This window comes from Vulpes vulpes, chromosome 3 (genome assembly GCF_048418805.1).
Source record: "Vulpes vulpes isolate BD-2025 chromosome 3, VulVul3, whole genome shotgun sequence".
In the NCBI taxonomy this organism is placed as follows: Eukaryota; Metazoa; Chordata; class Mammalia; order Carnivora; family Canidae; genus Vulpes; species Vulpes vulpes.
Genome location: NC_132782.1, coordinates 11835497 through 11855880, shown reverse-complemented (window position 1 = coordinate 11855880; position 20384 = coordinate 11835497). Strand labels below are relative to the sequence as shown.

General features: G+C 40.0%; 1 protein-coding gene across 3 annotated transcripts in view; it reads left to right on the top strand.

Moving 5' to 3' along the window:
- The first annotated feature begins 8404 nt into the window (after positions 1-8404).
- The window catches only part of GALNT3 (polypeptide N-acetylgalactosaminyltransferase 3), a 95568-nt gene continuing 83588 nt past the window's right edge, over positions 8405-20384 (top strand). Inside the window, exon 1 of one of the 3 annotated variants that reach the window (XM_025994125.2) lies at positions 8405-8699. The gene's annotated coding sequence lies outside the window, so the exon portion shown is untranslated. Of the gene's footprint in view, positions 8700-9826; positions 10025-14101; positions 14281-20384 lie in introns of those variants that run through there. The other 2 variants (XM_072751815.1, XM_072751816.1) reach the window with 2 other exon arrangements.

The window sequence follows — 20384 nt, the reverse complement described above, 5'->3', positions numbered from 1 at the left end:
GGCGTCTGGGAGGAACCTGTCCCAGTCCCTTTCCCCCACACTGACTTGAAAAAATAAATAAATAATAAATAAATAGCCAACCCCTCTGCTGTTTTGCCAAAGCTATTAGCTTTCCAGCGGCGAGCTTCAGTGGGTGGCAGGATTGCCCTAACTTCAGGCCTGTGGGAGAAGGGGGGGCAGTAACGTTGTGCCAGTAACACCCACAGGGACCCCGAGACACGTACACGGGAGCATTAGAGCAGATGCGCTGCCCCTAAAGGCATTCTGGAAATACAAAGTCAAAAACAACAGCTAGAAATGCACGTAGCTTCGCACGGTGAAAATATTTTTATGCACAGTGTTTTGGACCCTTTATTTACGATCCTCTCACTTTATTTTCTAGGCACTCACAGTGCTCTTCGGGAGAACGGGGCAGCTCAGATCAGTATTAGGTAACGGAGGGTCTTTACAACCGCGAGGTCAAATCCCGCAGAGGGCCAGACGCCCTTCTCTTTTGCCTCCAATTGTGGCTGAGAAGGGGGAGGCAGGAGAGCATGGGGGGCTCTGGAGTCAGGCAACCTGGCTTCACATCCTCTGCCACTTTTCTAGCAGTGGGGTTTGGGACAAGTTGCTTAAGTTCTTGGAGTCCCTCTTTCCTAATGTTTGAAATGGGAGTTAAAAGAAGATTGTCAACAGTGTGAAGTAAGAAAATACATGCCAAGCACCTGACACTAATAAAAGTTCAAACACCCATGGCTGTCACTATGAATTTGGCCTAATTACCCAGTGCCTATTGACCACATGGTACAGGCCCAGCCCTGTGCTTTAATGTGAGAGGGACACCGAGGTCCCATCCTAAAGGAGGGCAGCCACGTGTGAGCGACTGCTGCAGGTTATCCCCCCTCCAGACCTTCCAATCTGGCACCGCATTGTCACGGATGATTCCTTCCTTCTGTCTCAACGTGGCACGCCCTGGGGTCTGCCTCCAGGGCCGGTTCAGGGGAAACCTCACTGCTATTTTACAGCCAAATTTTGCCTTCTGCCCAAACTGGTGTTACCAGCACCCTCAGTCACCTTTTCATCAGACTGGAGGGCTGCCTCGGTGGAGGGAGTTAAAATAATGTGCGACCACCTCGGAATGCACTTCCAAAAGAGCCGCCCAACTGTATTCAGCAATGACACAACACGGAAAATATAAGAATTTCCAAAGTGCCTGTCTTGGGCACTGTTTTCTGGCAACGTTATACCTTCTATACAAATCATTGGCATAATTCCTAGAAAGCATTACCTCTTAAAAATTCAAATCATTTAATCTAATCCCTTCATTTTACATATAAGGAAGAGAGCTCAGGGATGCTGATTTATCTGGTTCATTTGGAGAGACATGTATGTACATGATACTATACACACACCCACATGCACACATGTACATTCATATAAATATACACATATATAAAGAGGGAGAATAAGTGCTATAGATTTTTTTCATGTTCGTCACAAAGTAGACTCTAAACTCCCCCATTATGAATGATTACAAGTTTCTTAAAGATTTTATTTATTCATGAAAGACACATAGAGACAGAGACACAGGCAGAGGGAGAAGCAGGCTCCCTGTGGGGAAGTCTCATGTGGGACTCAATCCCTGGACTCTGGGATCACGACCTGAGCCAAAGGCAGACGCTCAACCACTGAGCCACCCAGGTGTCCCTAGTGGTTACAATTTACAACAGAAACCAACACAGAATGGCCCAAGGTAGACGGGAGGTTCCTAGGAACTCATGGAGGGCTACCAAGGTCAGCCCTGGAGCTGGAGGCAGGAAAAACCTGGAAGCAGGGCCTGGATTGTGGGCAGGACTCTGCCCTTTGCCTCTGCTGTGTTCTGCATGTCTGTATTCATTCATCCTTCTAGCCTCCATTTGCTAATTCATGTCATTCAACAATGTTCACTGGAGACATCTGTGCCAGACAAAAGAAGCAGCTCAAACAGGGAGGACATGCTCTTCATTTCTCACGGACATTTCACTGCTTCCGTGTTAGGGGTTTAGCCACCTGCAGGGACGGATGTGCGGCCCGTTGGCCCCACCTCTCTCCCACTCTGGCCACGAGAGAGGCTGCCCAGTGAAACAGGTACCCATGCCTACCTCTTTGGAACAGAAAGTTCTGGGCAAGCAGCCCAGAGGCTCCAGTATAAGCATGCCCTCTGACCTTTTCTGCACATCTTCCTCCACAGTATTTAATACAATATATATTTTTTCAAGGCACTCAAGCAGGGGCACCTGGGCGCCTCAGCGGTTGAGCATCTGCCTTCAGCTCAGGTCATAATCCCGAGGTCCTGGGATCGAGTCCCACATGGGGCTCCCTGCAGGGAGCCTGCTTCTCCCTCTGCCTGTGTCTCTGCCTCTCTCTGTGTGTCTCTCATGAATAAATAAATAAAATCTTTTTAAAAAGAGAAAAGAAAATAAATAAAAATTAAAAAGGCACGCAGGCACTAGTATCACTGACCAACTACATGAAAAAGCACAAACTTCAGTTAAATAATGGGAAAAATTACTCAAGTTTCACTGATACCATAATTTTTAACGTGGTAAATTATTTGTCCAAAGTCATAATTCTCCCATCTGTTTTCTTTCTCCCAGATGTCTAGAAAAACCCAACTGGGACATACCGGGGTGCTGCACCACTTCAGTGCTAGCTGGGAGTTCAGAGGGGCCTGCCTTGCTGACAGTCTCCTGGCTTCACAACGGTCCGGGCCTATCCTTTTCCAAATCAGGGGAAAGGAGCCATAATGACCAGTGCTCCTCCATATTGATTAACAAGCTGTTTCAAAGAAGATGTTGAGCTGTAACAAGACCTTTGAGCCCTTATATTTACATGTTATTATCATGTACAAGGAGGCCATTAAACATTATCCCAGCTCAGGTGAAAGACAGATCCTGGGAGGGTAACAACGCTCGGCTGGTTGCGTTCAACTCCCAAGGATTTGTTGATGCCATCCCGTCAAGTGTCCAGGACTCCAACCCCCTTTTCTTGGGCTCCCGTCAATGTCAGGAGATGCCTATTTATTTATTTATTTATTTGGCCTTTTGGGGATGCTAGCAAAGTTTTCTTTCTTCTTGGAGTTCAATTTGCCAACATATAGCATAACACCCAGGGCTCATCCCACCAAGTGCCAGCCTCAGTGCCCATCACCCAGTCACCCCCACCCCCCCGCCCACCTCCCTTTCCACCACCCCTTGTTGATTTCCCAGAGTTAGGAGTCTCATATGTTTTGTCACCCTCACTGATATTTTCACTCATTTTCTCTCCTTTCCCTTTATTCCCTTTCACTAATTTTTATATTCCCCAAATGAATGAGACCATATAATGTTTGTCCTTCTCCGATTGACTTATTTCACTCAGCATAATACCCTCCAGGTCCCTCCACATCGAAGCAAATAGTGGGTATTTGTCGTTTCTAATGGCTGAGGAATATTCCATTGTGTATACAGACCACATCTTCTTTATCCATTCATCTGTTGATGGATGTCGAAGCTCCTTCCACAGTTTGGCTATTGTGGACATTGCTGCTGTAAACATCGGGGTGCAGGTGTCCCGGCATTTCATTGCATCTGTATCTTTGGGGTAAATCCCCAACAGTGCAATTGCTGGGTCGTAGGGCAGGTCTATTTTTAACTCTTTGAGGAACCTCCACACAGTTTTCCAGAGTGGCTGCACCAGTTCACATTCCCACCAACAGTGCAGGAGGGTTCCCCTTTCTCCGCATCCTCTCCAACATTTGTTGTTTCCTGTCTTGTTAATTTTCCCCATTCTCACTGGTGTGATGCTTATTTAGATAAAAGCTAATACTTGCCAGTGAGGATTGCTCCTACGGGGCTACTGGTGGCAGTTCCACATCGTGCTGGGACACACCTGAGGTGAGAACATCATGGCAAGCTTGCTCGAGGTCCCATCTACTCCGATATCACCACCTCCCCTGACCCCTTTTCCTCCCTGTCTCAGCCCTGGTTTACAGACACACGGTACTTTCCTCTCCCTTTTTCTTGTCCATCCCAATGACAGCACCCCTTTCTTCCCTGTAGGGAAGCCCTACTGTTTTCTGTTTCCGTTTAAGATATGTTCTTGGGCCCCACCTTCTCTTGTTTTGGCTTCTAGCAGAAGTATTTTGTCCTCTTCCTTATAAGGAGTTTTAACAAACAAACAAACAAATAAAAGCCTCCTTAATATATTCAGCTTTTTTATAATAAAACGGATGGCACACCAGACCCAATATCTAATCGACAGGAACAACAAAGAATGCCTACCTTCGTCTAAGTGCAAGAGAAGCTACAACTCTAAACTCTTTAGTTGCAGCAAGGAGAGAGAGGAAAAACAGAGTAGTTGGTCCTATGATAAAATATTGGGAACATAACAATATTCACAGTTCAAAGAGAATTAGTGAAGAATCTGAAAAGCAAAAAAAGCGTGCTTCAAAGAGATCTTGGATCTTGCTGGCCTCCTCGTATTAATCATTTCTCTCCTCCTCCCATGTAGATGAGCCCGCCTGTCCTAGACTTCCATCTGTCATTAGGAGAACATGACCATCTGGAGCCAGAACAAGATCATCAATCCTTCCACATATCCATGTTCTTTAAAAAAAAATTTTTTTTTCATATAACACAACAGAGAAGTTACTGTTAAATTCCTCTGCTGGTTCTGTCAGATTTCTGTTAGGGATTCATTCCAACTCTGCGTGATGTGACCAGTGCCGTGACGTGGGGTCAAAGATGCTGCCTTTGGGATCATTTTCCTTTTCTAGTGCTGCCATAACAGATTACCACAAACCGAGTGGCTTAAAAGAGCACAAACTTATATTCTCAAACTTCTGGAGGTCAGAAGTCCAAATGGGTCTTATGGAGCTAAAATCAAGGTGGAAGGAGAACCTTGTTTCTTTTGGAGGCTCTAGGGGAGAATCGGTTCCCTGACTTTTCCAGATTCTAGAGGATGCCTGCATTCTTCTTTGGCTCATGGTCACACCCCTCTGTCCTCTGCTTCTATCGTCACATCTCTTTCCCTAAAAAGGACCCTTATAATTATTATATAGGACCCACCTGGAAATGCAGTATAATCTGCCCATCTCAAGATCCTTGATGTAATCACATCTGAAAAATCTATTTTCCCGAGTCAATTAACATATTCATTGGTTCTGGGGATTGGGATGTAGTTACCTTTGTTGGAAGGTGGGCCAGGTGGGGCGGGTATTATTCTATCCTCTGCAGGGTCTGACATAATCAGAGGATTGCTTTCACTGTTAGGTAAATGCATGGGGATTGTTGGTGTCTGGGCTTGACCTTTGGCTATTTGACAATAGTCCCAAATTCTGATCCTAGTCTATAGGATGTTACAAAGAGGAACACTGGCTTCCAGTTAGAGACATTCCTGGGTTCTCATCCCCACCTCTTAGGAACTGTGAGAACCTGGGCAAGTCCACAGCTTCTCTGAGTTTTGATTTTCACCTCTCTTCTATGGGGATGTTTTAGGAGAAACACATGCAGAAACAGAGACTCGCCTATAGGGGTGTTCTTTGGAATAACCCTGGGAAGGTAATGAGGGAAGAAGGATTGGACCTCAATGAAGTCACAAGAAAGGCTTCAGCCAGTCCTACAGGGACTCTCGATGGGATGGCCCTCCAACATTGTCCCTCTCTCTATAGGGCAAATGAGCCAAGCAATGGTACCACCTGCCAGGACTGGGACTAGGGTGAGGTAGGGGAGTCACTCTGCTCAAGGACAAAATTTAGGGGTGCCAAAAAACTCAGTAACCAAGATAAATATTTTAATGCACTATTTTTCAAAATCTAAATTAATACAATGTCCACAATGAACAAAATATCGAACATATTGAGGATGGGATCAGTAAGAATGCTGTGTGGAGCCATATTGCAGCCTCAGGCAAAAGGAGAAATTGGTTGTTACCCATGCTGTCTTTATTTAAAATTGTGATAGTTGATCATCGTGGATGCTTTATATTTGTTATTTTTAAAAATAGCACATTAAGATATTACTTGACTACTGAGTTTTGTGGCTCCCCCTTAAATTGAACGCCAAGGCCAGTTGCTCACTTGCTCCACCCTCCTCTTGGCCCTGCATTGTGTGCAGGCCATCCCTCCCCCGACTCCAGTAAGAGATATATCTTAGGCCAAGGATAATTCCCCAAAAAAAGGGCTTAGCTGTGAGCCAGCAGCAGCCAGGGTCCTGGCAGCTGGGGAAGGAATGCTTTGATCCTAAAGAAGAAGATGCCTACTACAGGATCCACTGGTGGGATGCGATGCCTATCTATAAGGAGATTACTTTTTTGTACAGTTTTTCGATCATTGGGATAGAAAAATAGTCATTAAGCACTTAAAGACTTAAGTGGCTCCCAAAGCTAGTTGTTTCAGGTGCTAGTGATGCTAAGGAATGTCGTCACAGCCAAGGCTCGCCTGACTGCTTCCTTCATCTTCCTAAGATCCAAACATCTGAATGAAAGTCCCAGATAATTTACTTAGAACGGAGGTTGTCATTAATATCGCTGTAAACATATGACTTTGATCTGTGGTATATTAGCTTTGGTTAGAATTGCTGAACGGAGAGGCCAAAGTGAAACTTTATTCTATCCCATGGCCTGTCTATACCCTTAGTCCCAGACAACTTTCTTCTGCTGGTGATCACAACGAAGTGATGGATAGGTATAAGTCTTTCATTGCTATAAGAAAAAAAAATATATATATATATATATCTCAAAGTTCAAGCCCTACCAAATGTGGGTTAGTGAAGGCCGTTGGTGAATCCAACATATACATAACATGTTTTGAAGCTTGTTAACCTGGCATGGAGAAAAAAAAAAAAGTGAATTCTTTATCTTCATTCAAAGATCAGTTATTCTTAAGAGGGAAAGGAGTTTATAACCTTTGAGAAGATTGGTGATACTCAAAAGGGGAAAGGCTTACAACACCTGGGTGTCCTATCAGAAGCTCCTGAGCAACATGTTTAAAGCTGCAGCCCCTTCTCAGTTTCCCACTAAAAAGTTCTAACACTTAACATCAACTTCTCTGAAAGGATTCATGATTACTGTAGTGGTGCCTGTTACTGCTAGGAGAATAATATTTGCATCAGGTGTAATGGGACATAAAAGGACAAGAACCCCTGTTGCAAATCTTGACTCAGGTGTACCTGAAACAAAACAGTGGCAAGATACTGCACACCTAACTGGGGAGCCTCATGCCCTTTGCCTCATGAAATGTGTAACTGCAGCTTTTTTGACTGTTTTTGTTTTTGTACTGAAGAATAGTTGAGACACAGTGTTGTATTAGCTTCAGATATAGGACATAGTGATTGGACAAGTCTAGACTATGTTCACCACAAGTGTAGCTACAATCTGTCACCACACAGGACTGGTCAATGCCGCGGACTATGTTCCCTGTGCTGTAACTTTCATCCCCGTGACTTTTTCATTGCAGAACTGGAAGCCTGTATCTTCTGCTCCCTTCGCCTGTTTTGCCCCTGCCCTCTGGCAAGTTTTTCATGAGCCAGATTTCAAAAATAGCTTTTTTTTTTTTTTAAGATTTTATTTATTCATGAGAGACACAGAGAGAGAGGGGGGCAGAGACACAGGCAGAGGGAGAGGCAGGCTCCCTGCAGGGAGCCCAATGTGGGGACTCGATCCCCAGACCCTGGGTCACAACCTGAGCGAAGGCAGATGCTCAACCACTGAGCCACCCAGGTGTCCCTCAACAATGGCTATTGAATGGTATTTAAAATGTGCATCGTTTGCAGAAACAATCTCTTTCTGGAGTCCTGGAGATTTTTAACTTTTATATCTTAGTTGAAGGAGAAAGAACACACTTCATTATATTTCAATAAGCGTTCGGAAATAAACATTGTTGACCCTCTCTTTTGCTTCTTGGCTTGATACTCCTTCTCTAGCTTTCTTTTCTTCCCTTCCTCCTCTCCCCTGCCCCCCTCCTCTCTCTCCTCCTCCTCCTCTTCCTTCTTCTTATAAAATAACTTCACCATCGCTACTAATGCAAACCTCACATTGATTCTGATGAAAGAAGCAACAGAATTTCTGGACACTGTGTACTCTCTCAGATAATGCACCTCGACAATGAATCAGTTTCTTTTTCTAATTTTGCAGACCATTTAGCAGAGTGCACATGCTAAAATGGATTGTGTGAATGCTTTTTCATCTGTGAGCTTCTTAGATTTCCTTTGGAAAATTTTCTTTGTGATTTTAACATCCTCTGGGGTAGGGTGCTGATGTTTTATATTTATTTTTGTTTTTATTTTTCTCTGGTTGCCTTTTAAATCCAACAGTGACTTCCCTTTCCTCGTGATGATCATTTTCTTTTACAATCTGAAAGCACTTTGTTTTTCTTCACTGTAATCCTAGTTGATTGTACAATATCTTCATTGTTGCTCAGTGCATAAGTCTTGAGGTTTCAGCTGCAGTGTCCAAACCATGATGAGCCTCAGTCATGGCCACTGACAGAAGCTCTGGCTTTCAGAGCCTTAGGAACAACCTTATTTACTGCCTTTAATATAATGTTGGTGGACAGTCGTTCTAGATGATCTGATGGAGGTTCCACTTCAGAATCACTTCCTTGGAACGCCAAAGATTTATTTTCCTCTCATTCATTAAGGAGGGAAAAAGAAAGAAAATATAAAATGAAAGAATTGAAGAGTCTGCATGACAGATATCTTTTTGTGAGTATTTCCCACCACCATCCCCTCTCATTTTAAACTAAAATAGTGTGTAATTGGATGCCCACTCATGTTTCACATGTGGGTTTTTTTTTCAAAGCAACTCTCCACCTCCAAAAAAGTAACTCCTCTATACAAGGGGAAGAAAATATCAATATTTTCAGAAACCTAGAAAGAACTTTGAATTACAGAAAGATAAGTTGCAGATATGTTAATTCTGCAAGTATTAAATTGAGGTAAATTACAAATAAATTATAATAACATGAATTAATTATTGACCTTCAAGGTGGAAAGTAAATGAATATTCTTAAATTTAATCAACTGTAGATGTTTTAATTATTGTCATATGATGCTTTAAAAGTGGCTTTCCACTGAACATTCCTAAATCAAATTTAAAAATTATATACAACTTTTGATTGCCATGAGACTTCTTGTACTTACATGTATATCAGAAGACAAGTATTAGATACACACACATTTATTTTTTGCATTTTCCGTGATTGGGAAGTTATTAAAGTATCACAGAATACATCAAGTATGGATTATTTTATTTCTGCTACAAATGGTAAACTGATTCAATTGTTTTCTGTGGTTTTCTTCATTGAAAATGGTCACTTATCACTTGTTGGTAATCTTTATTTGAATGTTACTGCTCAGAAATATGCCTAAATGCTTTGTCATTTTTTTAAGGAATGGAATTCTTTCTTTAGGGACTATGCATTGCATGTAAATTTATGATATAATCATATTTGTGACTTGAGAGTGTAATAAATGTTAGGTTTACACAGAAGCACTGTCTCAGTATGGCACCAGAGTTTACTGTACATTATTTTTTAATAATATTGAAGAAACTAAGATAGGAATTAGAAGATAGTCTTCTGACATGTTTTGTTCCTTTCAGGAAAATAACACGTGAACCCCTAAAAAGACCTTTCATTAATACTGATTGAACACCTTATTGAATTGGAGTGTGACTGTGGGAGTCCAGCATATTGCAGTTTAGGCTTTTTAGACCTTTTAAGCGTTGCTCTCCTGTGTACACTCTGACTGTGCTTACAAACTCAGAATCACTCATGTGGGCATTCAGTTGTCCTCACGCTGTTCTGATGGCCATCTGGTTGACCTGGCAGCGCATGACATGGGGCACAGCCCAGACTTCCCAACACTTCCTCAACTCTAGCAGTTACAGTTCTGCAAAGAGGGATGGTGGCCGATACTTAAGGAAGCCTCTAAGCTGGAAGAATGCAGACCAGTTCAGAAATTGTTTTACCACTGAGCTTCTGTAACCAGCGTGGGTAGTTGGATGTACCTTCTTCCATTCTGACCAGGTTGGGCTGAGTGGTTATTGTTATTTTTAATTTCCGTTCTGAAAAATGAGGTTGAAATGTTTACTGAGGTTATTTTAAGGAGTAAGGAAAGGGAAGTGGAGCTCTACTATTTATAAAGTACCTACTGTGAACAGGGCATTGTATTTAGTGTTTGAAAGGTTTATGTTTGTGGGTCATAGTTTATGTAGGCCATGCTAAAAGATCAACTTTGGAGGGCCTCCAATGAAAAGTTGCTCACTGAAATTTTGTTACAGTTAAGCATGTAGATAGAGAGAGAGAGCTTCATTCATGAGGCTTACTCTATGTCTCTGGAGAGTAGCATTCTAATGAGAAAAAAGCCTGGGAAGTTTTATTCATATCTCTTCAGCTATGCTAAATTTTGCTGTTGCTATAGCTAGGACCTTATTAAGATTCAGATGTTATTAGCCTCTGGAAAATTTTGGAGTTAGCAGAAGAGAGCAAAGAAAATAAAACTTATTTTGAACTCACTAGTAACATGCAGGAGTAGCATGATAAAGTAGATACCGATAAAATTTTGTCTGGTGTCCTGGATGATCACCTTGTAGAATGAAATGAACTATACAGTCGAAATGGGGCACATTTATCTATCAGCGGACAGGAAATCCTAATAAAAGTCATCACAGTTTGATTTAAAATAATTTCAATCAGAAAGGATTTTCCAATCTGGATACCACTATGCTTTTAGAATTTCCCCTGGGTATTTGAGGTGGATACACAGCAGGAAGTAAGAAGAAATAACTACTCTACATGGTTGTCACAAAGTCCATGGATTCTTTTCTTTTTTTTTTTTTAAGATTTTATTTATTTATTAGAGACACAGAGAGAGAGAGAGAGAAAGAGAGGCAAAGACACAGGCAGAGGTGAGAAGCAGGCTCCATGCAGGGAGCCTGACTCGATCCCAGGTCTCCAGGATCACACCCTGGGCTGAAGGGGGCGCTACCGGCTGAGCCACCGGGGCTGCCCCATGGATTCTTTTCTGATGGGAGAGCATGTCAATGTGGTAGGCATGGGGATGGCCAAGAAAGGGTAGAACAGCTAAAACAATCATGGAGGAGGAAACGACAGAAGACTGAGAAGGGAGATACCAATAAAAGGCAGACGAGCTTTGTAAACATGTGGAGTTTAATGGGATTTGTATGATGCTAAGCCTTTACTCCCCAAAGGCCCTGACGGACATTACTAAGTTACATCACAGTAAAATAGTTGATGGATACTTGGAGATCCTATGCTTAAAGGTATATCATTAATTTCTATTCACTGTACAAACTAGAAAGTTCTACAGAAAGTGTTTATATTAAAAAGAAAAGAGGTGAGTGAACTAAAAAGAAGTAGTCATCAGGTTAAGTGATGAATCTCTTATATAAAACATCTCATCATTCCCCAAAGATATAGATAAATGGAGTAATTTCCTTTTTTTTTTTTTTAATATGGAATGCTCCATGAATTTGAGTGTCATCCTTGTGCAGGGTCCATGCTAGTGTTCTCTGCGTCACTAAATTCCTTATTCACCTTTTCTTTTTCCCCCCATCTATCTACTACTTGTCAAATAGGCAAAAATTCTTTTCAGCCAAATGATAGCATTTATTATGGAACATAGTCCCTCAAATTCATAGCCAAGGGTGATAATTGTATTTATAGCAAAGACATGTACCTTGTATTTTCTATTTTGTCTTCCTTGCTTTTATTAGTTTATTTGTTAATCATTCATTCATTCGTTCGTTCATTTATAATTCGTCACTTCCTAAGTGAGTTCTAAAATACTAGATTGAAAGTGTATTCTGAACCACATGTCTAAACAATGTCAAATATGTGTAATGGTTTGGAAAAGGCAAACATCAACTATTCCTTGTAATTTTTTCCTTGTGAACTCAGACTGACTAGGATAAAAAAAAAAACAAAAAACAATCCATTGATGTGCCCTGCCTTGTTGAGCTGGGAATTCATATAGACGTATGATCCCACAGTTAGAGAGTATCTAAATTAGAGAGTATATAAGTGGGATGCACCAAGACCAGGCTGAAAGTCTCTTCTGGCTGTTTATATAGAGATAGAACATTACTTTAAGACTGCTCTGCTCAGATATAATGATTTCATCAGATTCTCTTCCATTAAGACAAGACTAACGCACAAGTTCTAACACCTTGCCAAAACATTTGTCAGTGTGTTTTCTCCAAGTACAAACCTAAGAAATTACCCACTTTATTTTTAGAAAAAAAAAATCTCTATTCCCCTCAGCATTTGAGAGTGCATTATCCTGATGTGATTCTTCTTCCCAATAAAAAGTTGAGTACCCATATTTTTAAATTCAAATATCCCAAATCAGTATAAGGTCTTTAGCCAATAACAATAAAGCTTTATTCCACAGCATTTTTAGTTATCTTTTGAGGGATCTCAAGTGCTGAAAGATGTGCTAATCAGACCCTTCAGTTCATAATGAACAATTATTAGTCTGGTCAATATCCCACCTTTATTTTCTTTCATATGTTTTTTCCTTTCAATTTATTCTCTCTTCCCCCATCTTTCCCTCTCCTATAGCCAGCCATTTTTAATGAGTTCAATATAGATTACTGTAAATATCTTTTAAAAATATATAAACTGGTTATATGTATGCATGTCTTAATATATATGTGGTACCGTAGATCTCTTGCATACTTTTTATTCATTCAGTGATGTATTTTTAAGATGATACTATGTACTAACTCTTTGCTTCTAAACACTGCATTTTATTTCATAGGAGGCATCCAACACATTTTAATTAGCCATTCCTCCAACGATAGATCTAGGTTGACACCAAGTCCCAGCTTCTGTAACCTAAGTAGCTGGGCCTAGTCTTAGGTCTCGGACATACACAGGGTGAATCTTTCCAAATACTTCAAATTTATCTCGTCAGTTCTAGGTAGCCACTAGCTTTGCACAAGAGTTCCCAAGACTCACCAACACTTGGTATTATGGAAAGTTTTAATTTTTACCAACCCAATGAATATAAACGTTTCTCTGCCTGCTAGTGAGGGTGATCGTTTGCATACTTATGAGCCATTTGCAGTTCTCTTCTGTGAGTTGCCTTTTTCACATCAGCAGCAACCTTTGGCTTAAAATATGGCATGAAAGTTGGAAATCAGATTGGGGAAATTTCCAGGTAGGGAAGACTGGATAATTATGTATCTGAATCACAGTTTCACAACTTCATTGCTGGTTGACTTGGAGCAAAGCACTATCTCCGTGTGTCTCTTTTTGCATGCAGGCTAAGCATGTGAGCACACATGTCTGTGCATAAAATGGGGGGAATAATACTCGTGGCTTATTATGAGGGGCTTGTTATTTACTATAGGATTATTTATATAAAGTTCACAGTACATTACATGGACAATTACTTGTAAGTGCTCCATAAGAGTCAGTTGTTTCCTATTCTTTGTGACATTTATGAGGCGCACACTAAGTGGAAGCTCATGGTATTCATGTCATCTTCGTCACTGTATGTTTGGGAAGGTTTAGGGAGAACTTTGCCTGAACACAAACATAAATCCCCTGTCTTCTTAAAATCTTATTCTCAGAATTCATCCATAAAAATTTGCCTAAACCCCCCAGGTCAGATAAATATTTGATGTTTGCTATATTCTTAAAGTTTTTAAAAATAAGTTCTCTGGGTGTTTTCTATAATTGTTTTAAAAATGACCAAATAAATCTTTTTTAAAAAATCTAGAAACTTTAACTCAAGTTATATGTCTTTCTCCCTTCCATCCTTCCTTTCTTCCTTCCAATGGGGGGATAGTTATTTATGTAACATCTTTATAAACTAACACCTTATATTAGTCATCTCTTGCTGCATGATGAATTACCACAAATTTCAGAGCTTAAAACACCACCTATTTATTATTTCACAATTTCTGTGAGTCTGGAGTCTAGGCATGACCTTGTTGGGTCTTTTGCTTAAGGTCTTACAAAGCTGCAAGCAAGGTGTCAGCTGGGCTGTGTTCTTACCTGGAGGCTTAAATTGGGAAGAATCTTCTTCCGAGTTTATTCAGGTTGTCGGCAGAACTCATTTCCTTGTCGTTGTAGGACTGAAGATCCTGGCTTGTTGTGTGTCAGCTGGATGTTGCCCTGAGTTCCTAGCAGCCATCCCCATTTCCTAGAGGCCACCTGCAGCTCCTTGCCACATGGGCTTTCCTGTGGCTTCCGTCTCTAAGCCAGCAAGGACAGCCTCTAGAATAGTCCGTTGCCAGACAGTCTTCTATAAGGTAACATAATCTCAAGAGTGAAACCTCATTCATTGGTTAGAAGAAGGTCAAAGGTCCTAGCTACGGGCTAGGGGAGAGAGAGAAAGGTGTGAACCTCAAGAGGCAGGAAACATGGGGGCTCCCCTGGATGATGGCTGCCACATTTCCAACACCCCCACATGTAAATAGACACATAAAGGCAAAGCCAGGGAACTCCAATAACGAGTTTTATGTTCTGTCCTACTTAGTTAGAAATCTTAAGACTTTGTAAATTAATTTTTGTAATTATAAATTGTAATGGTAAATTTTTATATACTTTGTAACTATTAAATTATTTACATTTATTTGTACCGCTCTTATTCAGCTCTTTCATTTGATAGAGGTTACAGGTTATAGGGAATCAAAATTTAAATGACAGCTACAATATGGTTTCACAAATGTTATCAGAGAGAAAGCCAAGGTGTCTTGATTGGGTTATTTGTTCTTTGGGTGTTGACTTTGATAAGTTCTTCATGGATTTTGGCTACTAGCCTTTTATTTGATGAATCATCTGCAAATACTTTCTCCCATTCTGTCCATTGTCTTTTGGCTTTGTCAACTGTTTCTTTTGCTATGCAAAGCTTTTTGTGCTTTTGTGCAAAAGTCCGAATAGTTCATTTCTGCCTTTATTTCCCTTGTCTTTGGAGACGTGTCTAGCAAGAAGTTGCTGCAGCTGAGATCACAGACAGGGTGCTGTCTGTGTTCTCCTCTAGGATTTTGCTGGATTCCTTTCTCACCTTTAGGTCTTTCATCCATTTTGAGTCTATTTTTGTGTATGGTGTAAGAAAATGGTCCAGTTTCATTCTTCTGCATGTGGTTGATCACAACATTTTATATTATTCTATTTTAAAGATTTTATTTATTTATTCATGAGAAACACACACACACACACACACAGAGGCAGACACACAGGCAGAGGGAGAGGGAGAAGCAGGCTCCATGCAGGGAGCCTGATGCAGGACTCAGTCCTGGGACTCCAGGATCACGCCCTGGGCCGAAGGCAGGCACTAAACCTCTGAGCCACCCAGGGATCCCTGATCACAACATTTTAACTGAAAATCTTGAATAGTAGTAAAATAGCAGAATATGAGAGTCTGTACTGGGAACCAACATTTTTTATGGCCTAAACAGTAAGCAGAATTGCCTTTATTTTCACCTGTCTACTTGAAATTACAGCTTAAACCTTAATAAACACACAGTAAAGTGTTAGTGATACATTAGTAAAAATGGGACTGTGAACAAACTCATGAAAGATTATATTATAATGCCATTGAATAAAATTATTAGCCATCTAAATTTGGGCAAAACTCTTCTCTATGGCTCAGTTATCTCATCTATACAATTAGCTCAAATTGGCAATTTCTAAGATATTTACCAAGTTCTAAATTCCATGATACTATGACCTTAAAGGCTTGAGAATGGCTTCATATAAACAAGTATGATGGTGGTGGCGGCAAGCACTTGTGCTGAGATCCAAACCTAGCTCTCTCAGCTAGTTGAGGACCTCCACTAGCCAAGACTTTCTGGGGTTTATCAAAAGGCTCCTGGTGGATCCATTATAGAAAGGCATCCCTTCTTTAAGACCAAGATTTTTTCAAGAGCAGTGAGGGATGGATTTCAGGGCCTGGAATGCTACAAGAGTGAAAAAGTATGTGATGCAGCTGAAACCAGTGTTATTTCTGATTCTGGTATGACCATTCAAAGCTCTAGCTTCACAAGAAATCAGAAATGTCTGAAAAAAGATACTACCAACCTCAAATATATAAAAATTCCTGAATACTCCAGTTTTAGAAAATGAGGTGCTCTTGGATTTTTTTTTCATTTTGAAATACTATTTTATTTTATTTTTTTAAATAATAAGTTTATTTTTTATTGGTGTTCAATTTGCCAACATACAGAATAACACCCAGTGCTTATCCCGTCAGGTGCCCCCCTCAGTGCCCGCCACCCAGTCACCCCCACCTCCCGCCCACCTCCCCTTCCACCACCCTAGTTCGTTTCCCAGAGTTAGGAGTCTTCCATGTTCTGTTTCCCTTTCTGATATTTCCTACCCATTTCTTCCCCCTACCCCTCTATTCCCTTTCACTATTATTTATATTCCCCAAATGAATGAGAACATATAATATTATTTACCTGAGCACCTAACATTTTTGAAGGCAGAATGTGTATTTGTACAAAGTAATTTGATTTCATTTTTTTCCTTTATTCAGTCTTTTGTTCAGGCTCTGGTATAATTATATTTAAGACATTTGGGGAGTGGCATAATTAACAGATTTACAAGGTGAAGACTACCATCTATCAAGGTGGATGTCTCATTTGCCCCTTCCGAGTGATCTAGCTCCTGCTACAGAGCCATCAATCCATATCAGCTAGTCCCCTTCCCGGAAGCTGATACCCCCAGTTGGTTCCTCCCTGGGACTTGCTATCCACTGCACCCTGTGACTCATCTCCCCAGAGCATGCTGTGTCACCAGTTGCCTGGTAGCTATTCAGGAGCCATTAGGCCCATTTAATCCCCACTGATCCTGAAGGTCCAACCCAGCAGGCGTCTCTCCTTTTGACAAGGGATCATTTAGGTTCCCAAATGCCCTAGAAGCTAAATGCCTTCTTTGCTGCCTCAGCAGCTGGCAGATGGGAAGTCTATATTTTTTTGTTCAGTTTTGGCACTCTGCTGGATAATCAAAGGCTGAGCAGATCCTGGAGAGAATCAGCTGGAGTCTGACAGTCCTCCAGAACATGACACCCACCTCCACCATACAACAGAGCCCAAGCAGGGTCTAAACTGAGAGTATGAGGAATATTAATATATATTAAGTAATGTTTTATAGATCTAGGGGATAAGAAACCACTTCTTTGACAACAGCAACTTATTGAGGTGGAGCTCAGAGAAATGACCAACTTTAATTATTATTATTATCAATACCATAATGGTTTATATACTTAGTAATCATTTACTATGAGCAGACTTTTTGCTAAGCACTCTCCTGAATCATCTAATGAAACCCTCACAGGGCTTAGAGTTGCTGCCTACTATTATTTTATTTCAAGGGCAATCTCCTTTATTTCAAATAACTTTACAATAACTAATAAGTAAAAAGTTTAAATGACTCACCAGAAGATGTTTCAAAATGAGCTAGACGGATATGTACTGACATGGAATGATGTTCAAGGGCTATTTTAAATTGGAAAACAAAATGAAAACAAAACCCAAAAGCTACTGCAAAAGTTTCTTTTCTGCAATTTTGAACTTCCCGCAAAAATGATTGCATTTATTTTGTAAAGAGAAAGTGTACATCTATGTCATATGACAAAAAAATATTTACTCACAAGGAATTCTGAATTAAACTGTTAATATAGTTCATTCTAAAGGAAGGAGATAGACTCCTCTTTTACTTTACTCAAGTTTTTGTAATTGTACTTGATTTTAACCACAAACACTACATTGAGTTTTGTAATGGAAAACTTTTTAAAGGTAAAAGTAAAGGAATAAAAGATGTCATAGTTTTATTGGAGTCTATATATTTCCTCAAATGAGTATTTCATCAAAGTTTTAAAGCATTAATATAATGACAAGCCTCTAAACATTCACAATTGACTAAAACTAAGTAAACCTAACAAGTCTGTGTCTGTTTTTTTATTGACCTAGATAGATTGATCCAAGTAGAGTGTGCTAGCAGTTAGCTAATTCCTTATAATAATTTAATAATGATGGTGACAATTATGACCAACATTTAGACAGTAACTTTTAGATTTAGAGATAAAAGAGCATATTCACTTGTATTTTTCATTTGACCCTTAGAGGGACTATAATGAAGCTATTTTATCCTAGTAATAATAGCAGTGATCAGATATTGACACTGACATTCCCCTATGCCAGGAACTTGCATACAAAGTGCTTGACATATACTATCCCATTTAATCTTTAAAATGGCCCAACGGATTAGGCACGCATTAGGTTCAGCAGCAAGTAACAGAAAATAAATAACACCTCAAACAAAATAGAAATATGCATTTTTTTCTTCTCTAAAACCGTGGTCAAATGATCTAGGGTGTTTGTGGTGATGTCATAATCATAAGTGACCCAAGCTCCTGCTCTTGCTGTGCTATGCTCCCCACTCTGCTTGCTTCTCATTTTTCAAGATGACTAATTCAGCTCCACCTGCTGTGTCTGAATCCCAACCTGCAGAAAGGGAGTAGAGGGAAGCCAAAAGGCAATCTCCCTCTTTCTTTAGGGAAACTTCTGGAAGTTTCAGGCACCGCCACTATTTTCACCTCTTTGGGGAGAAATTAATCACATAAACACATCTAACTGCAAGGGAGACTGAAAATGTAGACTTCACTTTGGGCATCCTGGTGTCTAGCTAACATTTGGGGAATTTTAGCTCATAAAGGAAGAATGGGTATTGGGATAAAACTAATGGTCTCTGTCATGGTATGTTATCATTCTCATTCTACAAGTGAAGAAATTGAGATGAAGAGAAGTTAACAAATACTCCCAAAGTCACACAGCTTGTGAGCAATAGAGCCAAGTGGCTTGACTGATGATCATGCTCTTTTCACTGTGATACAATGTCTCTTGGACACTCAGTTCATCTATTTCTCAAAATAGAATACAATTAATAAGATAAAAATACTTTTTAATCCAAAGGCCAACAAAGTTTGCTTTTGGTTTGAGTACCTGTTTGCTGCATTGGCTATTACCATGAATAAACAGACACTTTGCACATATTTACTTTTGGTCAATATATAGTTTAAAAGAAGAGTGCCTAGGATGAATTATGATGTTTCCATCTAATGGCTGTAAAGCTAACATCCAGTCACTTTTAAAAATAAAGAATACATTTTCTCTGTACACACACACACACACACACACACACACAGAGACACATATGGCTTGTTCACTTAATATTAGAAACTATGACACACGGGGTGCTAACTGCCTCAGTCAGTTGAACATTTGGCTCTTGATCTCAGAGTCAACATGCGTTCAAACCTCATGGTGGACATGGAGCCTACTTAAAAATAAAGCAAAACCAAAAAAAACCTATGACACACATAAGATGACATTAAATAAGATGAAAAGATGAAATGACATTAGTTTGATGATGATTGCAATAACATGGTAATGCAGCTACCTAATCAAATGTTATGCATCTATCTTAGGCTGTAACAAATAAAAATTTGATTTTAGCTACAGTTGTACTGCTAGGCACTTGAAACGTGACCAGTCCAAATTGAGGAGTGCTAGAAATGTAAAATAGCACAGATTTTCGAAGACAGTAGAAAAAATAAGAATGTAAAATAACATTAAAAATTTTATGCTGAAGAAATAATTTTATATTGACGGCATGTTGAAGGGAATTTTAGATATAATGGATTTAAAAATATATCATTTAATCTCAGCAGCTTCTCTTTACTTTTTAAAATATGACTACTAGAAAACTTCCCTGCTCACATTTGAGGCTCATGTTATATTTCTTTTCAACCCTGATGATTTATATAAACAGCAAAAAGAAGATGAAGACAGGGGGTCTCTACCATTGGTCCAAGAGGAAATAAAAGTCTTGCCCTGGAGTGCAACGAATTTCCCAGTCACTAGAGAGGTGCTCTCTGTTTCTGAATTTCTGAATAATTCAATAGCAATTCTAAAGACTGAGTTAACATCCTCCAGAAACTATCGCATAACTCTCCCATTCCCTTTTAAAAGACTCCACTCTCAGAAAGGAAAAAATGAGAAAGAGAAACAAAAAGAGAAAGGAAAAGGGAAAGGGAAAGGGGAATAGAAAGAGAAAGAGAGATAGAGAAAGAGAAAAGGAAAGAGGAAGAAATAGAGAAGCAGAGGTAGATACAGAGATTGGGGGATCGGTGGGGGTAAAGGAGAACCATCTGATGACTAATCTGGCTCCCTAGGTCTTTCAACATAAAAAAAGGGTGTCTAGAATAGGAAATAAATGCATTTCTGGTTATAAAAGGAATTTGCTTCAGGGAAGTAAATGCATTGATGTTGAACCAGTTATGTTTTTAACCACAAGTAATAGAAAAACTGATTTGAGCAATGAGGAAACACATTGTCTTAACACCAAGGCC